Consider the following 24,346-nt stretch of genomic DNA (forward strand, 5'->3'; position numbering starts at 1 on the left):
CCACTGAAGATGAATTTATTTGTGACAATGCAGTCAACTTATTAAGCTTGCCTTGGGGTATAGACATGTAGAAAAATATTTTGTGTTGTTGGGAATTAAATATATAATTACTTGGAACTTCTGCAGACACCCATGCCCTTAAATCATTATGCCTCTGTGGATAACATTGCACCCAAGCACATGATTAAACATCCCTTACAACAATTTCCAAATGCTAACAAAACCCCAAGAACAAACTCTACAAGGCTCACATACCACAGGCACACATAGGGAGCATAGGTCAGGCAAAGTATGGCAAACACAGGGAGAATAGGGCAGGCAGAGTATAGCACACACAGGCAGCATAGGGCAGGCAGAGTATGGCACACGCAGGGAGAATTTGGCAGGCAGAGTATGGCACACATGGGCATAGGGCAGACAGAGTATGACACAAACAGGGAGAATAGTGAAGGCAAAATATGGCACACACAGGGGCATAGGGTAGGCAGAAAAATTATGGCACACACAGGGGGAACAGGTCAGGCAGAGTATGGCAAACACACGGAGCATAGGGCAGGCAGAGTATGGCACACACAGGGAAAATAGGGAAAGTAGAGTATGGTACACACAGGGAGCATAGGGAAAGCAGAGTATGGCACACACATGGAGCATAGGGCAGGCAGAGTATGGCACACACAGAGAGCATAGGGCAGGCAGAGTATGGCACACACAGAGAGCATAGGGAAAGCAGAGAATGGCACACACAGGGAGTATAGGGCAGGCAGATTATGGCACACACAGAGAGCATAGGGCAGGTAGAGTATGACACACACAGGGAGCATAGGACAGGCAGAGTATGGCACAAACAGGCAGAGTATGGCACACAGGGAGCATAGGGAAGGCAGAGTATGGCACACACACCCACAGCATAGGGAAAGCAGAGTATGGCACACACAGGGAGCATAGGGCAGGCAGAGTATGGCACACACAGGGAGCATAGGGTAGGCAGAGTATGGCACACACAGGGAGCATAGGGCAGGCAGAGTATGGCACAAACAGGCAGAGTATGGCACACAGGGAGCATAGGGAAGGCAGAGTATGGCACACACACCCACAGCATAGGGAAAGCAGAGTATGGCACACACAGGGAGCATAGGGCAGGCAGAGTATGGCACACACAGGGAGCATAGGGTAGGCAGAGTATGGCACACACAGGGAGCATAGGGCAGGCAGAGTATGGCACACACAGACAGAGTATGGCACACACAGGGAGCATAGGGCAAGCAGGGTATGGCACACACAGGGAGCATAGGGCAGGCAGTGGATGGCACACAGGGAGCATAGGGAAGGCAGAATAGAGCAGGAGACAGGGAAACCTATCAGGACTCTAAGATTGACATTTCATACTACATACAGTGATGAAATGATGGTACCCCTCCAGCAGTTTATATGAGTTGTGAACAGGTGAAAAATTACATCTTGGGTCTGAGCAGTACAGGGATTTGCAGTTGTGAACAATAGAAGTGTTACAGGTGTGAACAATGCAGGTTTTTACAGTCTGAATTTGTGGTTTACACAATGCAGGGGTCAGTTAATCTCAGTCCTGATACTTTTTAAAGTTTACACAAGGGGTGCAGTCATAGCAGGCAGACTTTCATGTAGTATGATTTATTACTTGCCTCTGGATTATGGATTAAGATTATCTAGTACAAAATGCAGAAAACAATCATGTTTACTAACTTGCCTTTCCGTTATGGAAACAAGTTAGCTCATGCTTCATCCCCCCCCCCCATATGTTCTGCTTAGGTAAACTTTTTCAAACTACATACCAGCTGCATCACATGTATATATTTTTTTTACTACTTGGCCCAGTGCCCCCTTGGTGGCTTGATAAAAGACAGATGGCGGTCTGATTTTAAAGAAAAGAAACTCGTGTTGGTGCGGTCCATGATACAATAACCAGTGTACTGCCTAGTCCCTTCTACCCTCTTGTTGCTCCTTCCAATCCCCACCACTCTATCAACAGCAACTAATTGCGCCCAAGGCACGTTCCCCTTCTGCCATAATGATTAATTATCACCAAAGACATCACTAATCACTGCTTAAAAAGATGTTACAGGTTCTACATGCCTTTGTGTATATATTTCTGCTCCACACAGAGGTTCACAATCAGAGATTATCTCTATATAGCACACACCATTTTTTAACTTAACTTACAACACCTTCAAGCAGAGCTATTGAGAAGATAAAGATTCCGTGTCTGAATGGGAACTTTGATCCTTACAACTGAAAATTAAACGGATTCTGGTGCGTGGGTGGTAGACAGACAGGGCATTAGGTCCTGTGTGCCTTACATTATCATACATATCATACTGCTAATTATACTGTGTGAATTAGGACCTGATCCAGGATTGTGCAACTACTGTCAAATTAGTCATTTGAGATGAACTAATCTTTGTTTAAAAGGAGCTGATAAAGCCAAATGGGCTGTTTTACAATTTGCCTCCAGCGAACACTGGGCTCTAAGGGGTCCGTTTACTAAAGTGCGGTAAATCTGACTTTAAGTTTCCGCATGTTATCGCTGAGAATATTTTTACGCCAGAATATTCACAGCGACTAAGTATACTAAACAGCGATGCGCTCAGAAGTCATTGCGATCACTTGTGGGAACTACGTTAAGGAACCAGCTTACGTTAGCGGTAATTTTAGCGAGTTGCGAATTTTCTGGCGAAAAATTACGTTTTTGCGAATATTTATGCTATAAAATAGTCTTGTTTTATGGCGGTTATTATGGCAATTTTTACTGTGACATTTATGGCCAGAAATGCATCTTCAAAACTCATAAACTTTATTGACTGATGATTATACCATCCAACAACATCACCAGAGTAACACCAATCAAACATGTCTGCATAATATAAACCCTTCTGCCAATAGAATCATAGGAACAAGAAATGATACCAGTCAATCTCTTTGCTTCATAGAAATGCACAGTTTAATGTAGCCAATCACAATGAAACCAAAAAAGTGTAGAGGCTGACGAATCCTTGGACTGTGATGCCCGCTGCCAATAATACACCTCTGAGCTGAAACTGCTGCTGTTGCAACAGATAGAAGCAGAAGCCAAAACATCCTGTCAGCAATAGCTACAGATCTCTCTCCTGTCAGCAAAGAATGATGTGTAAAAAAAAACAGTATTATGGGATATTTCCTGCCCCTTGAGAATTTTCTGGCGAAAAAAATACTTTTACGCCACTACATAGGTGGCGGTAAAAGTTTGCGAATATTCTGGCGTTAATTTTGTCTTCAGCACATTTCGCTGTTTAGTAAACCATGCGTTAATGTGTACGTAGCGTTATTTTCAGCGAATGCGATAACTGGCGAACAATTATTCTTGCGCAAAAAAATTTGCAAATTTATATTTACCGCAGGTTAGTAAACTGGCGATAACATATTTGGCGAAAATTCTGTCTATATATTGTGCGAATATTTTTAATGCACTTTAGTAAACGGACCCCTAAATGTGTCAGCGTCTTATATCATGCCCCTCTTCAACAATTCTTCTTCACATGACATAAAATGAAATGTGGGTGAAAGCCAGTGCTGCATTACTTGGTGCTTTGAGCAACCCTACTAGTAACCTTGTGAACTACTAGCTGATTGCCAGTAGGTAGAGCCAAAAGTAGCTGTAGTCTTGTTCTTATCATTCCAGAAATGAATTTACATATTAATAACAGGTCCATGGCTTCCCATGCTGCTTCTTATCAGCATCAAAAGTAACTCACTATAGTGATCCAGGACACTACTTATAGTAAGGAACAAAATGCCTGTTGGGACATAGGTCTGACATAAAGGGGACCAAATGGCCAGTCAATTAAATAGGGGGTATGCAAATAGACTAGATGTGTGAATAATTGAAATACACTCATCCAATCAACTGGGCCCATAGGACAAAAATGTTTACCCTATGTGGGTCCCATAATTGTTACTTACGCCACTCGCTCATTCATTTGGAATGTCCTGGAAAGGTTTTCAAGGTACACACCAAACAGCAGTGATGTTTAATCATTGGTTTTCTAGCTATTGCTGAACTACAAATGTTTCACAAAACAAAATGGCAGTTGCATCTAGACAACCACAATTACAAAACAAATGATACACTGTTATTCCATATCCCAGCAGTACAATATTGTTACACTGATAATTGGTGGTGATATGGGCTGATGGTTTCCCCTATCTTTTTGCTTATCTACAGGTCCCCAGGTCTACTCCTGCTATGGCGCCTGAAGTCAGATCAGCTGCCTCTGGATCAGCTGCCTCTGGGGAGAGAAGGTCTCAGATAGCGTATAGGACAGAGATCATTGGGGGTGTTTTTGTGCAAACTGCCATTAACCAGGTACTATTATAGTTCACTTTAGAATGTTATACGAGGGGAGAAGTTATAACCAATTGGAGGGTGCCAGCTTGCTAGGCATCCCCCCCAGTGATTCAAATCACTAGCCATTTGCTTAAAATGGCACATGGTACACTTTGGACCAGCAAAAACATGGTGTCATGGTGCTATATAAAAAATCCTATGGGGATCTTTTTGCCTATAACCATTGTAGAATATTTACCCTGACTAGGGAAAGTGGTTAACTAATTCTCAAATTGAATTTTTTCTAATTCTAGAATACAGCTAAATCCTTTGAGAAAGATTCGGAGTACCAAACGCAATTCTTATCCAATTTAGATATCAAATTAAACCCATGAAGGGTGAAAATTTCTTTACTTCCTTGTTTGTATGACAAAAAGTCACGTGATTTTTAGTATTTGGAATCCAGAACTGAATCCTAGATTTAGTGCATCCTTACCTATTACATACCTTCTAACTGTCCCGTTTTTCACTGGACAGTCCCGATTTTGACAGCTCAACCCGGAGTCCCGGATTGTTACTGAAATGTCCCGACTTTCTCTTTGATCTCCTGCACTGAACAGCCAGAAAAATATACAAGGTTTCTGAAACTTAATTGGCTTTTGGCAGAGAGTCCAGAATATGTGGCAGGTGCACTTAGATATCAATTTAAGATAAGCAAAGAAACAATTGTAACAATTTAAGATAAGCATGTCTCTTGGGGAAACTGTGACTTGCAGTTTAACAGGCAATTCACCTTCATTAGCAAAACTGTATTAACACATAAAAAAACACAGCAATGTTTCATAACCTGCCACAAATGGGCATGGTCACCAAATTTTTGCTACGCTGCCAAATCTTTTTGTCCCTATTTTCCGAAATATTGGGAGGTATGTAATTATATGGGAGAATAGAGTATTTTGGCCACATTTTAAAATTCTATATTGCATACATTTCACAGTTCTCATTCTCCTTTGCTTTTTCCTTAGAATGTAGGTGAGAGCCATGAGGTGACTCCATCTGAACCCCCAACTCATTCTGCCGTTCGCCGCACCCAAAGCCAAGCACCAGTGTCATTGCACAAAAACCAGCCCTCCCGCTCCCTTTTGAAGAGTGGCTACTGCGTCAAACAGGGAAATGTGGTAAGGGCGCCCTGAGCAAAACAGGCATAGAGGGTTGCGTACATCATATTGTAGATACTTGAAGGAAAACTATACCCACCAAAAAAAATGTAGGTCTTTATACAATTATATTGCATAAAACAGTTAATATGTAAAAACCTGCTTTATGTAAGTAAACCATTTTCATAATAATATACTTTCTTAGTAGTATGTGCCATTGGGTAATCATAAATAGAAAATTGCCATTAAAAAAAAAAAGGCCCGTCCCCTGGGATCATAGGATTCACGGTGCACACAAACAAAGCAAACAAACCATACATGTTAGGTCACATGAGCCAATTAAAAGAGTTCTGTCTTTTGCTTACACACTTCTTTAACACCTGTTAAAGTTAGAGCTGTAGTATTTCTGTTCAGTTGATCTCTGAGGCAGCACACAGACTATCACGAAATGGTGGTTTAGGGCAAGAGATGTAAAAGGACAATATTTACTTAAATATATATACCAGTTTGGTAAGATTCTGTAATATGCCACTTAATATGATATAAACTACCTGTTGCTTAAATATTCATTTTGGGGTTTTCCTTTAAAGGGACATTATGTGGGTGAATTGCCACTGGAGACATGTATAGACACAAGGAACTTTGTCAATAGGGTCAATGCACACTCAGTTTTGCCTCCAATTGCACATTTTGCAAACAGGGCTTGCATTCATATAGGACCCCTTGTGAGTATGTATTGAAAGGGAAAGCATTACTCTTTCTAAATATTGTATGTTGGGTTCCCAATATCTGAGGGAGCCCCAACTTTCATAAAGGACGCCGTGTCAGCTAAAGCCAAGGTTGCTTTTATTTCAGATAGTTTTTCATGTAAAATGTATAAATGTTAGGAAGTGGCACTCTTAAGTAAATCACATAATTAATAAAGGAGAAGGACATGAAAGGGCACTGGTGTTTAAATGTCACACCCCAGAATCCCTTGCGGCAGTGCAAGATGTTTATCTGTTCTTCCTCTATGGCCAGTGTGTTACTTCTGCTTTTAATGCTTTGCTTTTTTTTCTTTGCTTCATTTACAGAGGAAAAACTGGAAACGAAGATTCTTTGTTTTGGATGTATTCTCTATAATGTGTCTATGTATTTCAAATGCAGTATGGTAATGTCTGGCTAATTATCCAGTTATAAGATATCTATGCATGTAGAGCAGTACAAATACAAACATTTTGGTACTTACTATAGACCCTTCCATATGTAATCCTATTGCTCTTTATGACCTCTCATTTTGGTCATATAATCATATAATCTCATCATAATAATTATATTATTTCTCCCTATAGCCTGTTACTACCCCTATTGCTCAATATAAACCTTCCAAAGAATCCTCTTATTTATTCCTATAACCCCTCTATAGCTACTCCAATAGCTCAATATAACCGTCAATATAACTTCTCCTATTGCTCCATATAACCCTCTCCATAACTCCAACTATTGCTCCATATAACCCCTCCCCATAACTACTCCTATTGCTCCATATAACCCCTCCCCATAACTCCTCCTATTGCTCCATATAACCCCTCCCCATAACTTCTCCGATTGCTCCATATAACCCCTCCCCATAGCTCTTCCTATTGCTCCATATAACCCCTCCTTATAACTTCTCCTATTACTCCCTATAACTCCTCCATATAACTCAAGTAGCTATTCTATAAAATTATCCACTCCCTATTTAGACCCTCCCTGTAATATATGGTTATGGCCAAGTCACACTTAACATTTTAAGCATCAAGGTAGACACTATAGTTCCCTCAGTATATTACTGCATTTAAAAAAGATAATACCCCAATACACAATGCTATATGGATTTGAGAGTTTCTTCATCAAGACCAGGGTGAAGTTAAAGGAGAAGGAATGTCTTTTAATAATTGGGGGTGCCAAAAGTAAGACACCCCAAGTGTTTGTATTTACTTATCTGACACCCCGGGCTGGTGCTCCTATCAACAGAAAAATGCACCGGCCCAGGGTCTACCAGCGAGCACCACGGAGCGATCGTCTTCCTGCTTCTTCTTTTATCTTGCGGCTGCACATGAAAAGCCAAACTTTAACAAAAAAGCTAAATATTTAATTCCATTGAGCATGCATTTGGCCCAGGAAATTTAAAGAGGGAAGAAGACAATTGTTCAATGGTGCTCGCTAGCAGAACCAGTTTGGGCAGTTTTCTGCTGATAGGAGCAACGGCCAGGGATGTCAGGTAAGTAAATGCAACCACTCGTGGGTGCAAAACTTTTGGCACCCCAAGTTTACAGCAAATGACTTTCCTTCTCCTTTAAACATCTTCCATGGCCTTCTCAGTCTTAAGATCTTATGAGCAAATTCTTTAGAAGGTTTAGAAGACAGATCATGGAGTAGATGTTCACCTTATTTCCATCTTTCAAAAAACTGCAAACTGTCCTTGATCCCGCCATAAACAGGCCAAACTGCATGGCAAGGGGCATCCTCATCAGTTAATACTTTTGATGTTTCTATGATTGTATCCATTCTCCCCCTTCCTAAGGTTCATTTCTTCTGCAGGATCGAGAACCTTTACGACGCATCCTACTCCGAGAGATTCTGAAGACCCATGAGTGTCTGGTCAAGTCTGGGTAAGTGAAACATTTTTTGATGCCCAGAGTCAAAATGTTGTGTCTCTTAATTTGAGTTTGTCTAGCTGTACTTCTTTTTTTTTTTTTTTTTTAATACATCTTTTATTGGTGCGTATTTTATGGAAACTGCAGCTCTGCAGTTTGTCACTGCACACATTTGGTTGCCCTTGTGACAAGGCATTCATTTCTCTCTTTAAAGGAGAACTTAACCCCTGAATTAAGAAAAAACCCTACCTACTAACAAGACAATCCCCCCTCCCTGCATTCCCTCACATAGTTCAATAGGTCTGAAAATGTCCCTAAATTTTTTTCTACCTAACAGTGCAGAGTAAGCACAGTGGAGCTTGTGGGTGCCATCTTCCAGATTTTCGGGTTTCTTCGGGTCCTTTTCGGATTTCTTTGGGTTCTGTTTGGCAATTCGGGTCCTCTTCAGCAATTTCTGGCACTTTTGTCGCATGCACAGTAGGTATGCTCTGGAAGACTGCTCCAACTACACAAGCATCAATACAACACTTTTTTACAGATGAAGACTCGTGATCTGGAAGATGGCGCCCACAATGTGGTGTTTATACAAATGGCCTGCAGGTGTCACTGTGCACATGAGTTGTACTGTGTATACATAGTACTTTCTATACTGCTTAAGAGTGATAGAGTTTGAAGTTACTGTTGTATAATGGCTGCATGAACCTGCTAATGAAGCACTGTATTACTCTACTCATCCTCTGGTACCAAAACGTAACATATTGGCGACGAGATGTCTCTTCTACCTCTGCATCAGCCTGCAGCTTTTCTTTCAAACCCTGGTGAGCCTACCATACATTTTACTGCTTGGATCCATATGTTTGAAAATTACATTATTGCTGCTGCTAGAAAGTGTGCTTTACTTATTCACTGCCTGGGAGCAGAGGGACAGCGTATATTTTATACATTACCATTATCTGATGACACTTATGAAACTGCTCTTACTGCTATAAAGAACTTTTTCATGCCAAGAGTGAATGTGGTGGTTGAAAGATTCCGCCAACGTGGACAGTATAATGGTGAATCCACAGAACAATTTGTAGCAGCTTTGAGAGAGCTGTTTGTTACCTGTGACTTTGGGAATCTAACAGATGAAATGCTAAGAGACCAAATAGTGAAAAAAACAAACTCACCTTGCATTAGAGACTGTTCCTAGAGCAGGATTTAACCCTTGCAAAGGCTATTACAGTTGCTAGCCAAATTGAAACAGCAGTGGCAGAGGGTAAAACTCTCAGTCAGGGAATGGGAATGTGCAGACTGTGAATTCAGCATTGTGGCCTAATAATTCACAGTCACAGGCAAAATACAGTGATAAGGAAAGGGATTCACCTACACTGCAAAACTGTGCAGCAAATACAAATAAAAAATATTGCTTTTGCTGTGGTTCAACACAACACACTGCAAATTATGCTACATGCCCTGCAAAAGCTGTACAGTGCCGCAAATGCAAAAAAGTAGGACATTTTGCTAAGATCTGCCGTAGTTCTGCTAAAGATGTTCACAAAGTCACTACTACAAATGTCACAGTATAAAGTGTGGATAAAGCTGGCACATTTATTTTAGACAAGTTTATAAGCATTATCAGTGTCAATACTGCTTCTGCTGACAAGGGACACTCCATTAACCTGATGCTTGATACAGGTTCAGCTGTTTCTATACTACCAAAGGATATTTTCTTGAAATACTTTGCAAAAGTTCTGCTTGTTGCACCTGCCTTGAAACTGGTCAGTTACTTAAAGGATCCAATCCCTGTGCTTGGTTGCTTGCCAGTGACTGTACAATTTAAATCAAATACTGCAAAATGTGACTTGTGAATAAGGGTGCTGCTATACTTGGAAGGGATCTCTTTGCTAAACCTACAATTAGTTGATGGTATCATTACTATAGCATTCGTGCCTTCCACACAGCCAGTGTCTAAAATTTCACCACTTCAGCCAGTACCATTTCCTGATTCAGCATGGGAAAAACTTTCTATTGATATTGTGGATCTTTTTGCAGATGCTCCTATAGACTGCAGATTTGCTATAACCTTGATAGACTATTACAGTAAATGGCCTGAAATTGCATTTGTTTCTCATATAACATCAGCTACAGTAATAATTTCTGTCTACAGTCTTCAGTAGAGAAGGTAATCCAAAGGAGTTAATATCAGACAACGGCCCCCAGTTTGTCTCATCTGAGTTTGAATTCTTTCTGAGAGAGAGAAATATTGTGCACAGGAAATCTTCAGTGTATTACCCACAAGCAAAATGGAGAAATCGAGCGATTCAACAGAAGTCTGAAAGAAACACTACAGACAGCAAATCTTACTGGTAAATCTTGGAAAGTATTTACAACAGAGTTCCTACATAATTACAGAGCAACGCGCCATGCAACAACCCAATCATCTCCAGCTGAATTATTACATGGCAGACAGATGCGCACTAAGTTACATGTTGCAGACCTCAAACTTCCACAAAATAGTGTGCCTACAAAATTGTCTACTGCTGACATTGTCAAACATCAACAAGCCAAATGCAAGGCTTATCCAGACAGAAAATGTGGTGCAAGAGAAGTGCACTTTCAGCCTGGATCTTTAGTCAGAATTAAGAAACCAGGACTACTGAAACAAGGACAATCTAAATTTAGTACACCACTTGAAGTGAGACGCCAGCGAGGACCATACACATATGAACTGCCTGATGGAATGCAAGTTGTCTTGCTCCTGTTAGGAATGATTTTGGAGAAGCTCCATTCGATGAAGGACATTTTCCTACCCCTGATGCCAACTGAAATAGGCCTGAAGAAAGTGAACCTATAAGGTTACTGAAAGAATCAGAAAACCACCTCATATAGTTATATATGAAAATATATGAAATATTTGAAAAAAGACGCACGTCCATCAAGTTCAACCTTTTTACTTTTTTTTACCTGCCTATCTGCCAGTTGATCCAGAGGAAGGCAAAAAAAACGCATCTGAAGCCTCTCCAATTTGCCTCAGAGGAGGAAAAAATTTCTTCCAGAATCCAAAATGGCAATGGCACTAGTCCCTGGATCAACTTCTACTATGAGCTATCTTCCATAACTCTGTATTCCTTTACTTGCTAAAAAGCCATCCAACCCCTTCTTAAAGCTATCTAATGTATTAGCCAGTACAACTGGTTCAGGGAGAGAATTCCACATCCACACTAAAAACCCCTTACGAATATTTAGGCGGAACCTCTTTTCTTCTAATCGGAATGGGTGACCTTGTGTCAGCTGGAAAGACCTACTGGTAAATAAAGCATTAGAGAGGTTATTATATGATCCCCTTATATATTTATACATAGTTATCATATCACCCCTTAAGTGCCTCTTCTCCAGCCTGAACATCCCCAATTTGGCCAGTCTTTCCTCATAGCTAAGATTTTTCATACCTTTTACCAGCTTAGTTGCCCTTCTCTGCACGCTCTCTAATACAATAATGTCATGTTTACGTGATGGGGACCAAAACTGTACGGCGTAATCTAGATGGGGGCCTTACTCTTACTGCTCTATAAAGTGGAAGAATGACCCCCTCCTCCCATAAATCAATGCCTCTTTTAATACAGCTCAAGACCTTGTTTGTCCTTAATGCTGCTGTCTGGCTTTGCTTGCTACAGCCAAGTTTATCATCTACAAGGACTCCAAGGTACTTTTCCATAATAGATTTGCCTAGGGCAGTTCCTTTAGACTAGAGTATAAGTGGCTTGGATATTTTTACATCCCAGGTGCATGACTTTACATTTATCAACATTGGATCTCATTTGCCACTTAGCTGCCCCGATTGCCAGTTTGTCAAGATCCTGTTGCAACGATGTCACATCCTGGATGCAATTAATTGGGCTGGATAGTTTTGTGTCATCTGCAAACACTGATACATTACTTACAATAGCCTCCCCTAAGTCATTAATAAACAAGTTAAATTAAAGTGGGCCCTACCGAGCCCTGAAGGATCCCACTAAGAACCTTACTCCAAGTAGAGAATGTACCATTAACAACCACCCTCTGTACCCGATCCTGTAGCCAGTTTCCTATCCATGTGCAAACGGCTTCATTAAGCCCAACAGACCTTAGTTTAGAAAACCTGCATGGACCAAGGACTTTGTGATGTGAAGAATGTATAATATTGCTTTAAGATACATACTGTTTAATTGTTGCTGTTTATTATATTTGTCCAAATGCTTTCCTTCTATAGGGGGAATATGTGGTATTTATACAAATACTCTGCACTGTTAGGTGGGAAAAATTTTAGGGACATTTTTAGACCTATTGAAATATGCTAGGCGAAGCAGGGAGGGGGGTGTCTTACTTAGTAGATGGGGGCTTTTCTCAATTCGCGGACTGAAGACAGAAAATACAAGAACAAATGATAAAAAAATGTTAAGACCAACTAAAAAGTTGATATATAACAACTAAAAACATCATCATCTCGGTATGAAATGTCTATTACCCTAGGAGGGATAGGAAAATTTGGACCACTACCCCCCCCATCATTTACCCCTTGTGTGGCACTGTACTTGACTTGCTAGGTGTGGGGCTCCTGCGAGTGTTCTAGAGGCCAGTGGTTACATGTGTACCTGGCACTTAAATCATACATCCGGGGGGTTGTGGTTGGGAGTTCTCTGCGGGGAGAAAACTGCTTTCACAAGCCCTAACCCCACTGTATATTACAGTCTATCTCTAACCATTATCTACACTAGCTCTCTGCTAATACACTAATCACATAAAGCTCTAGCTTCTGAGAATGTTTCCTAAACTGAAACTGATGCACTAACCGCCAAATTAATGAGTGTGAATCGCCTTGGCGACTGCTTTTATAGGGGAGAGGTCAATTCTTCTCACCGAGAAAGAGATCCCCTCTAAATAAGCTGTTCTAAATCCACTTTAATACAGAGATTACTCTCACCGTTGCAGCCAAACTACAAATGAGGGTTGTGATATCATCCTTGTGAAACTGCCTGTCTGTTAACCTACCTGATTTGTGCGGCTGATTAGTAATATGGTTGCACCACTCATGGCTCTTCAAATACCAGGGCAGTCTGCAGATTCAGTCATAAAGAGTATATTTTATAGGCGTCAGAATCAAAAAGGGTGATATGGCAATCTTAATTATGTCTATTGTATTTTGCACCAACCACCAAATTAGTGCCAGGTAGGGACAATAGTAATAGGAGAGAATAGACCGAAGAGTATGTTAATGTGTGTGTGTCTGGATAACGGTATGGGATCCGTTATCCGAAAACCCAAATTATGGAAAGGCCATCTTCCATTTTATCCAAAAAAAAAGATTTTTTTAAAACGATTTTTCTTTTTCTGTGTAATAATAAAACATCAAATTGTACTTGATCCAAACTAAGATACAAGTAATCCTAATTGGAAGCAAAACTAGCCATTTTGGGTTTATTTAATGTTTAAAGGATTTTTTAGTAGATTTAAGGTAAGAAGATCCAAATTTCAGACCCATTACCCGTAAACCAGTGGAGTAACTATAGAGGAAGCAGACCCCACAGGGGGGCCTGGACAGCTTCCACTGTAGCTAATAAGAAAACCCCCTCCTCTCCAACTGCTCTCTTACTGGTGAGAAAGGGGATGCAAGTCAGGGCAGGATGTGGGCGGAGTTAGGGTGGGATGTGGGCGGAGGATGGGAATTGGAGTGCTCTGGGCCCCTCTGAAGGTTTTTTTTGCAGGGGGGGCCCGGTGCACTCCCAGAAACCCCCAGGTCGAGAGCAATCTGGATAACAGGTCCCATACTTGTATCTACAGGACTGCCAGTAGGGACAGGAGCAGAATGCTCTATGTATCTGTGTGATTTAGCTATTGTCATTGTGCATAGATAATCAGTTGTTATTCTGTGTCTCCAACCTATATAAGGAAATACCTAATGGTTTAGGTTTGTGTAGGTTTGTTAGGTGAATAGCCTGTCAAAACATTGTGCTTTTTAGGCAAAATGCAGCACAAATTACTATCATATCCCCATCTGGTGGTAACATGTAAGTACTACAGCTTATGAGCCAAACATTCAACACTGGGTAGTGCAGTTTGCCAAGAAGGATACATTTCGGCTAATGGACACATCCTTATCAGATAGATCCCATGCTGAGGATTGAGCTGTACCTACTATTAGACCAATAGTTTCCAGATTTGGTGGTTTGGGGGTGAAGCAGTGGGGGGGGGGCTCAGCCTGAAAGCCAGTAAGGGTGAGATTTGCAGAGAGTGCCCCCAAATACTCCTGGAAGCTTAGTAAGAATGTCAAGTGGAGTGGGTTCCAACTCCAAGGGGGTCTGAACCAGTGTCCCACAACCAGGGCAGCCATCAGGCGGGGGACAAGGGGGAGAGTTGTAGGGGGCCCCGACTGTAAGGGGGCCCCGGCCACGCCACACTTACTTGATTAGCCGGGCCCACCATCTTTCTGAGAGCTGCTGTCTTCGGGAAGGCATGGACGTTTAAGGGGCCCTGGCCACCAATTTTCTCATAATGTGGGGGGGCCCTGGCCACCAATTTTGCCAACCGATTTTTTTTCTCATGCGGGGTCCTAGCCACCAATATTTTTTAATGGGGGGGGGCCCTGGCCACAAATGTTTTTTTATGGGGGGCCCTGACCACCAATATCTTTGTATTTTTTATTAACATGTGGGAACCCTAGCCACCAATATTTTTTTACTGTGTGGTGGAGGGCGGACCTGTGGGGTGGGGAGGGCGGACCTGTAGGTGGGGCTTGTGGTGGGTGCAGCCCAGGGGGCCCAGGAAATTTTGTCGTATGGGGCCCTGCGATTTTTGATGGCGGTCCTGCCCACAACAACCAGCGATGGCTTGGTATGAGCAAAGGCTTGCCCTGAGATGCACATACTCGCTAAAGACAAACATTAATCAGATATAACCGATTCTTATTAACTTCACTAACTAACCCTAAAAGCATCATAGGGTTCCCTAGATACACTGATAATGACCTGGCTGTTCTGTATAATGATGCAGAGTGTCTTTATACACTGATAATGGACATGCTATGACATATAATGCTTAAGAGACTATACAGTAGAACCCCCATTTTACGTTTTTCAAGGGACCAGAAAAAAATAGTGTAAAATCAAGTAAAATGTAAAATTAGGGAAATGTACTATGCATAATAATAACAATGTTAAATAAGGGAAAACATAAAATCAGGGGATGTAAAATGGAGGTTCTACTGTACATATTTGGGAGTAAATATATCTGGTGATTTATCAAATCTGTATAAAGATAATTTTTAACCTTTGCTATATAGCTTTACAGCCCTTTTAAACAAACGGAGAAAGATTAACCTGTCATGGCTGGGTAAAATCCAGGCAATTAAGATGATAGCAATCCCTAAAATACTATATGCTTCAAATGCTTCCAATAGAAATATCTAAGAGTTTTTTTTTGGAAAGATAAAAACAATTTTTTCAAAATGTATTTGGTCTAATAAGAACTCTAGATTATCATATTCCTTACTCACTTACTCACCTTACTCACAAAGGATAAAGGTGGTTTAGCATTGGCAGATACTTACCTCTGTTACAAGGCTATTCATCTTAGCTGCATCCTTCAGTGGAACCTGCAAGATAAAAAGAAAATGTGGTTGGACATTGAACAAGATGAATCAACTGTACCACTAATAAATCTCCTATGGACTAGTAGGACAAAAGTAGGCATCCAACTATTTCTGCTTCTTTAAAAGTGTGGTTTAATGCTTATAAAAATTATAATTTAGCACAACAGCCCTTGGCTCTACAACCACTAATACAAAATTTGGATTTTCCCCCTAGCTTAGATAATAGAGCATTTGACGGATGGAAAATGCACCAAAATAGACTCGACTCTAACTAGAGACTTCATTAAAAACAATAGAGTGAGTCCTCTCTCATTGATTGAAAAAGTCATTCCAGAGATTTTTGGAACAAGAATCAACTTCATCATTACATTGACAGATCTAATTTGACACATTCTGATCCTCCGGATGCATGGTGGGAAAAAGCAATTTTGTTACAAAAGGGCTTCGAGAGACCCTTATCATATATATTAAAACAGCTGATTAGTGAGAATATGAAAATTAAGATTATTGGAAGATTATTGGTCTTCTATTTATAAATCAATTCTTAAATCTCTCAAATCATCTAAAAGGCAAGAATTTGCATACAAATTGGTATCACAATGGTATTATACCCGGTTAAACTGAAACATCTGTTGCTGGAAATGTCTTAAAGTAACAGGGACTTATATCCATTTATGGTAGCAATGCGAAGAGTCAAAAAACTATTGGAAAGATATAAAAACAACAACAGAGACAGTTACTCAGGAAAAGATCTCAAATTACCCAAACTAATACTTTACTATGATCCTCTTACAGATACTACGATAAAAAAACAATTCTTACTTTTTATGTTACAAGCTGCAAAAGCCATGATACATAAAAAATGGAAAGACGTGAATCCACCTACAATACAAGATTGGATTCTCCTTATAGAAGAAATCAGGAGAATGGATGAAATTACTGCAATGAGTCGTAATAAAAATTCTAATTATTTGGAGACCTGGGCTCCCTGGATATAATAGTTACAAAATTAGAGCAAATTAAGGGAAAACTAGCTAGGCCATGGCCTAAGAACACAGTTCCTACATCAAAGTTTTAGTCTAAGAGGTTGAAATCATCGTATTCTCTCTCTTTTTTTTTATTTTTGTTTTATTTTTTGTTAATCTGTGGTCAACATTGAAAGTCTATGAAATATATATGGAATGAGAATGACATACAGTAATTGTTTCCCTCCACCCCCCTTTCCCCCTTTTTTTCTTTCTGTACTCCCCTTGAAATTTTTTGTATAAATAAAGAGTTTAATATATAGGAAGGCAAATTTCTTTTTACCTTTTGCTATTCATAACACATATTTTTTTCTGTAGGGATTTGTTGCTAAGGGATAATTTGTTTGAAATTATTACTGGTCCAAGGACATTCTACATTCAGGTAACAAAGCAGTTACATTCCTTTGTAGCAGTTGGGTTGGTATTAGTAAAAGGATAATAACACTTCCTATTGGGGGGAAGTGACACACTCTTATACCAGTATTATTGTGGAGATAAATAATGCAGAATGCAATATTGCAGTGGATTTTGCTGACATAACACAGCTCATATATGAACACATGAGTACAACCCCAAATGCAAAATTGTGCACATTTGAACCCTATTAACAAAAGTCTAGTGCTTGCATTATTACCAGCCTGGGCCTTTAGTCAATGTGGCACTTCACTGTGCTTTGCTGAGCAGATTTGCCTGACATATACCATGCCAAACATAAAGAACCCTAAATGCCAGGTAAAAAAACACTATCCTCTGAGTCACTGCCACCATACCAGATATGAGGGAGCCTAAGAGGATCAGAAATGATGGCCTGGCTAATAAATTCCCTAGAAGGGGACGTAATCCCGACCAGGAGATTTATTTATTTTCTGCTTTGTGGGCCAAGGAACATCTCTTAACTACTGTTCAGTCAGTGATAGGGCAGTAGTGGGGAGCTCAGCCTAAATGCCAGTTAGGGTATAATTTGGGAAGAATAAATATTCTCTTCTAAAACACTTGAGAGGCATAACTGGGTGAGATTTGGGTGACTCCACCCACTATCCGCTTGTGCCAATGCGCTTTGTTTCCCCGCAGCAGGTTAGAGAGCTGCTGGGGAAGGGGTGGTGAGTTCTTGGCTATAGAGGAAGCAGACCCCACAGTCCGGGCCCCCCTTTTCCCCCAGGGTCTGCTTCCCCTATAGTTACTCCACTGTATTCTTGGAGCATTTACCCTTTTTCTCACTTTATATTATCCCTTGTCACGAGGAATTGTATTACATTTATAGCAACATAATTGTTGAGACTAAAAAAAGAGACAATCTATTTCCCTATTTCCTATTTCATGAGTGACGTAACAATTGAGGGATTTGTTTGCTTGTGTGCCCCAGGCTGACAGCCCCCAGGAGATGCACAGCTGGATAAAGGAGATAAATGCAGCAGTACAGACACTGCGGATGCAATACAAAGTAGGTATCATTAAAACCATGGTTATTTTGTTCTAATTCTACAAACCCATCAGATCTGGGTACAATTTGGCAACACAAACACAGGACCAAATCAAACTGGTCCAAACTTTCTATTTATCCTAATAACATTAAATATAAAATAATAACAGAACTGTTTCTCTCTTTTAGGAGACTTGTTTCAGGAGGACCATGTCGCTGAACCGCTCATGTATTCCTGGTCCCTCCTCTGAATCTGCTTTCTCACAACCCCATAGTGAGGATAAGCGCCTCCTAGCAAAGTCTTCTTCTGTGAAGTCATCATGGCAACCCTGTACACCAGTCCCCAAATGAGAAATGGACTTGCCCGATCAATTGACTTTGGGGAGAATGGAGGAAAGCGAAGTGAGTGTGGGAAGAATGCGGCACTCCTCTGAGCCTAAGTGGGGAAGTTGCTCTATAGTGTCGATGATATGAGCCTCCGACGTGTGAACAGTCATTCTCTCCATGTGCAGTTCAAGAAGGGTGGAAACATTGGATCATATTCTTAGAACTATAAACTGATGTTTGGGTGGGGGGGGGGGTCAGCCGGCGTCCTACTCACAATGGAGCACTGAACAGAAGGAGCTGTAAGTAAGAGAGTGTAGGAAAGTTGGTTTTGCACCACTCGTTGACCTCTAACCTGCATAAAGCAAAAGGGAGAAGAGATTGTGACATTGCAGGGCTTTCTGGCAACTGCATTATTGGGTCTCCTTTTTCATAAACGAGTCCAAAACTTGCGTTAAATGTTGCATTGTGGTAAAAAAACATGGTGGATATTACCAATTTTTGCACTTCGCTTGCCCCTTTTCATTGATTTGCCAAACCTCAACCTTTCAGCTGTTAAAGTACTGGGACCATGGGGGAGGAGGCTGGAGGACCAAAAGCCAGTATATAAGAACAGGGCCCCTGTTTTGTCCCAGGTCACGCCACTACTAAAGATGATTTTTGATGATCCATGTGAAATATTAATGTGAAATAATAATCTGCAGACTGTTATAAGGAAGGACTGTGCTTGACATAACTTGGCCTTAATTCATTGTGTAGCTTTGAAATAATGCAAATAAAAAAAGCACTTGCTATGTTAAGATTTGGGATATAGACTAGTCTGTCTAATATGAAGCAGATATTAAATGTTAGAATTTATTATAATATGGAATTTTGGCTTTTCATTTAATATTTTAATAAAGGTTCTGCCCAAATCACTGGGACACAAGGTTGATCAAGAACTGGAACATACATCAGGAAAGATTGTTACATTTACTGTATGCCCTTTATTTTCCTACAGATTTGTTATAGTTGGTAATGGCTAAGTTGTTAAATATTTATGGCATCTCTTTGCACAGAGAAAACCAAAAGCTTGGATCCTGCTTTACAGAGGCCCATTAAAGGCCCTGTTTGTTTGGCAACACCCTGAAGGTATGTTGGTCCTTGAAAGCAGAAAAATAGATGGAGCTATGTGAAGTGCAACAATGTAATGGTAACAGGGCCAGGATGGGCTCTGGGTTTGCTACTGTCTGAAGCATTTAGTTTTGGTGAAATGCATCCTTATGATTAGACAAATTGAACAAAATGTGTCAGACATTGCTAGATAAACTGGAGACAATTTAAGGCACTGCTGGAGACATGGAAAGCACTGCGGCAGAGTATGGCACACAGGGAGCATAGGACAGGCAGGGTATGTCACACATATGGAGCATAGGGCAGGCAGAGTATGGCACACACAGGGAGCATAGGGCAGGCAGCGAATGGCACACAGGGAGCATAGGGCAGATAGAGGATGGCATACACAGGGAGCATAGGTGTGCCTGTGTGTGCCATTCTCTGCCTGCCCTAGGTTCCCTGTGTGGCATACTGTGCCTGCCCTATGCTCCCTGTGTGTGCCATAATGTGCCTGTCCTATTCTCCTATGCTCCCTGTGTGTGTCATACTCTGCCTGTGTGTGCCCTGCTCTGCCTCTGGAACATAAGTCTGGTAGGGGTTTGTTAGCATTTGAAAAATGTTGTTAGGGGCCCCTAAGGTGCTTAATCATGAGCTGGGGGGGGGTGCTGTGTTATACACAGTCTGCTGTTCTGTTCTGCCTGCCCAATGCTCCCTGTGTGTGCCATACTCTGCCTGCCATATGCTGCCTTTGTGCCATTCTGCCTGTGTGTGCCCTGCTCTGCCTGTGGAACAGAAGCCTGGCAGGGGTTTGTTAGCATTTGAAAATTGTTGTTAGGGGCCCCTACGGTGTTTAATCATGATCTGGGGGGTTGCTGTGTTATCCACAGGGGAAGAGGAGGCATATGAATTTAAGGTTATGTCTTAATTATATGACTTTACTTGTTTCACATACTGTATGAGTGATAAGTGATATCCCTGCAGTGAGCACCAACCATTTAGTTTATTTGTGTGCTACCACAATTAATATGGACATGGTCTTGTGGTAAAATGGGTGTGGTTTAAAGTGGGTATGGTTTAAAGTGGGTATGGTTTAAAAACAGAGAGTGGTTTACACTAGCTTACATTATCGGCCCTCCACCATGTAGGCCAGAAAAATTCCAGGCCCTCTGTACCACAGAAGTTGGACAGCACTGCTCTAAGCAATATGAGATGTTGCTAAAGACACTGCAGGCAATGTAAGTCACTGCTAGAGACACTGGAGACAATGTGAAGCATTGCTCGAAGCACAGCAGGGAGTACTATAACTTTCCAATAAAGGCACAGAGATACATCTTTGGTTTGGGTGCTGAAACAGCTTCCCCTGGCAGTGTGCCTCTAAAGATCTGTATGATAGCAAAAATACATTTGTAACTTGTTACAACAAACACATAAACACAGCTTGATCCACTTCCATGAAGACCCTGAAGTCTCAATGCAAAGCATTTCAGATAAATTCTTTCTTGTGGTTCCATTTTTTAGGTTGTGTTACCACAATCTTGTATTCTTGGCTGCAATGTAATTGCATGTATTCTTGTCCCACCAAGATTAATTGCATTAGAAGATATTACGTCACCCCTTCATCTCAGTAGAAAGATTCCAAGTGAACACATTCTATGAGTAAACCTTTCTACAAGGTCTCTCCTACCTAAGAGCAGTGGACACTATGAAAATATGATACTATAGTGGCATTTTGTTTAATCCTATGGATGTCTCTGCATCCCCTACACTGAGGTCATACCTTGTGTAAAAATATCATTCTCTTCAGGTGATGTAACAGGCTTTAAATTACATCACAAATAATTAACACCGATGTTGTACTCTTGCTTGTAAGATGCTTCGGAAACATTACATTCGGTAAAATTTACATCACATAGCCGGGGTGTAGCTATTTTAATACACAAAAACCTCAATTGGAAACTACTTAATAAAATTGAAGATTTTTAATCATCAAAGGACAGATCAACATGGAAACATATGTTATATGCAACTATGCTCTGAATTCCCCCACGCATAGCTTTTTTAACCATATCCTACAGCAAACAATAGACATCCCTACCAAACAACTCATAGTGGCGGGAGATGGTGAATGCCGAGCTTCCTAATTAATTCCCAAAAATTTAAAGACAGCCTCTTAGAAGCCTGGGCACAGTACAAAGAAGATAATAAGGCACATATTACAACACCAATATTATTCTAGCAAGCGGCTAAAGCAATGCTACGTGGGCACATCATTTCTTACATAGCCAAACGAAAATGGGAACTCATACAGCACCTTGCAGTACTTCCGCAGGAGACAACCAAAGCTTATAGGCAGTATCATAAAAATCCAAATCCCCTTAGCAAAACTAAATTACAAGCAGCAAAAGAGAGCTACGATCTAGCACTCCAAGAAGCAATACGATATAGAATCAACATAACGGCAGCTAAATACTACATGGAAGGCAATAAACAAGGTAGACTCCTAGCAACTCTCTAAAGCCAAACAAAACCCCCATACGGGAGGAATGGTAATACAAGTCCCCAATGGCTTAACCACAGACCAGACACTAATAAACGTAACATTTACGCAATACTACCAAACTTTATATTCAACGGAGGAAGATCACCCGGAACAGGGGCTGGCGTTCTTGCAAAGGGCAGACCTCCCTAAACTTAGCAAAACTGACCAACAAAACAGATGCAGAGGAAATAGAACAGGTCATTAAAAAACAGGCAAGTGGCAAGACCCTGAGACCGGATGGTTTGCCTTCCGAATTTTACAAAATCCTCAAGAAATAACCCCCCCACTTAACACAGCCACTTAAAGCCATGCTCCAAACCTCAGACATGCCCCATGACTTCACAATGGCCCGCATAATACTATTGCCAAAACCCAGAAGAGACCATTCCAACGTAGCCTCATACAGACCTATCTCGCTGTTAAACACGGATTATAAAGATCTCAGTAAGTTACTTGCAGACAGGCTCAAACAGACCCAAAATCATCAACCCAGAGCAAACCGGCTTTGTTCAGGGCAGATACTAAACGCAGAACATCAGAAACTTTATAGCAGCAGTACTAAAATATAGGGATTTTCCAAGTCACACTGCTGCAGCAGTCAGTCTAGACGCAGAAAAGGCTTTCGATCGGGTTACATGGCCACATCTACTTAGAACATTGGCACACCAAAACTTTGGTCCTGGCTTTATTAATTTTATTAGAACAATATACAAGGCCCCACAGGCTATCATCTCAACACAAGGGTCAAACTCTAACCCATTCACTATGTATAAAGGTACTAAACAAGGCTGTCCGTTACATAGTAAGTTAGGTTGAAAAAAGACACACGTCCATCAAGTTCAACCTTTTTACTTTTTTTAACCTGCCTATCTGCCAGTTGATCCAGAAGAAGTAAAAAAAAAACATCTGTAGCCTCTCCAATTTGCCTCCGAGGGGGAAAAAATTCCTTCCTGACTCCAAAATGGCAATCGGACTAGTCCCTGGATCAACTTGTACTATGAGCTATCTTCCATAACACTGTATTCCTTCACTTGCTAAAAAGCCATCCAACCCCTTATTAAAGCTATCTAATGTATCAGCCAGTACAACTGGTTCAGGGAAAGAATTCCACATCTTCACAGCTCTCACTGTAAAAAACCCTTCCGAATATATAGAGGTATAGAGACCTACTGGTAAATAAAACATATGAGAGATTATTATATGATCCCCTTATATATTTATACATAACATCCCCAATTTGGCCAGTCTTTCCTCATTCCTTTTACCAGCTTAGTTGCCCTTCTCTGCATCCTCTCTAATATAATAATGCCCTGTTTGAGTGATGCGGACCAAAACTGTACGGCATATTCTAGATGGGGCCTTACCAGTGCTCTATAAAGTGGAAGAATGACCCCCTCCTCCATTGAATATTTGCCCTTGATGCTGCTGACTGGCATTGCTTGCTACAACCAAGTTTATCATCTACAAGGACTCCAAAGTTCTTTTCCATAATGGATTTGCCTAGTGCAGTCCCATTAAGGGTATAAGTGGCTTGGATATTTTTACATCCTAGGTGCATGACTTTACATTTATCAACATTGAATCTCATTTGCCACTTAGCTGCACAGATTGCCAGTTTGTCAAGATCCTGTTGCAAGGATGCCACATCGTGGATGGAATTTATTGAGCTGGATAGTTTTGTGTCATCTGCAAACACTGATACATTACTTACAGGGCCGCCATCAGAAATCGCAGGGCCCCATATGAAAAAATTTCCTGGGCCCCCTGGGCTGTGCCCACCACAAGCCCCACCTACAGGTCCGCCCTCCCCACCCCACAGGTCCACCCCCCCACACACACAAAAAAAAACATTGGTGGCTATGGTTCCCAAATGTTAATAAAAAAATATTGGTGGTCAGGGCCCCAACATTGAAAAAAACATTTGTGGTCAGGGCCTCCCATTAAAAAATATTGGTGGCTAGGAACCCACATGGAGAAAAAAAAATTGGTGGCCAGGGCCCCCCTTAAACGTCCATGTAAAAAAACGTGCCCCCCCCCCAGAAGTTTAAAAAAAATTGGTGCCATGTTACACTTACTTCATTAGTGTGCCCCACCTGCTGTCAGTGAGCTGCCAACTACAGAAGGGAGGAGGGGAGCACAGGTGGCTGCATCTTCTTCCAATGACAGCATTTTCTTCCCTTATTGGTCACAGAATTTCAAGTCCTGGTAAAGCTGCATGGTGATTGG

The 24,346-nt window shown here is 41.1% G+C and overlaps 1 pseudogene; it reads left to right on the forward strand.

Moving 5' to 3' along the window:
* The window catches only part of LOC108712676, a 36,704-nt pseudogene extending 17,354 nt beyond the window's left edge, over positions 1-19,350 (forward strand).
* Positions 19,351-24,346: the final 4,996 nt, after the last annotated feature.

The sequence above is a fragment of the Xenopus laevis genome, chromosome 3S, assembly GCF_017654675.1.
Source record: "Xenopus laevis strain J_2021 chromosome 3S, Xenopus_laevis_v10.1, whole genome shotgun sequence".
Classification (NCBI taxonomy): Eukaryota; Metazoa; Chordata; class Amphibia; order Anura; family Pipidae; genus Xenopus; species Xenopus laevis.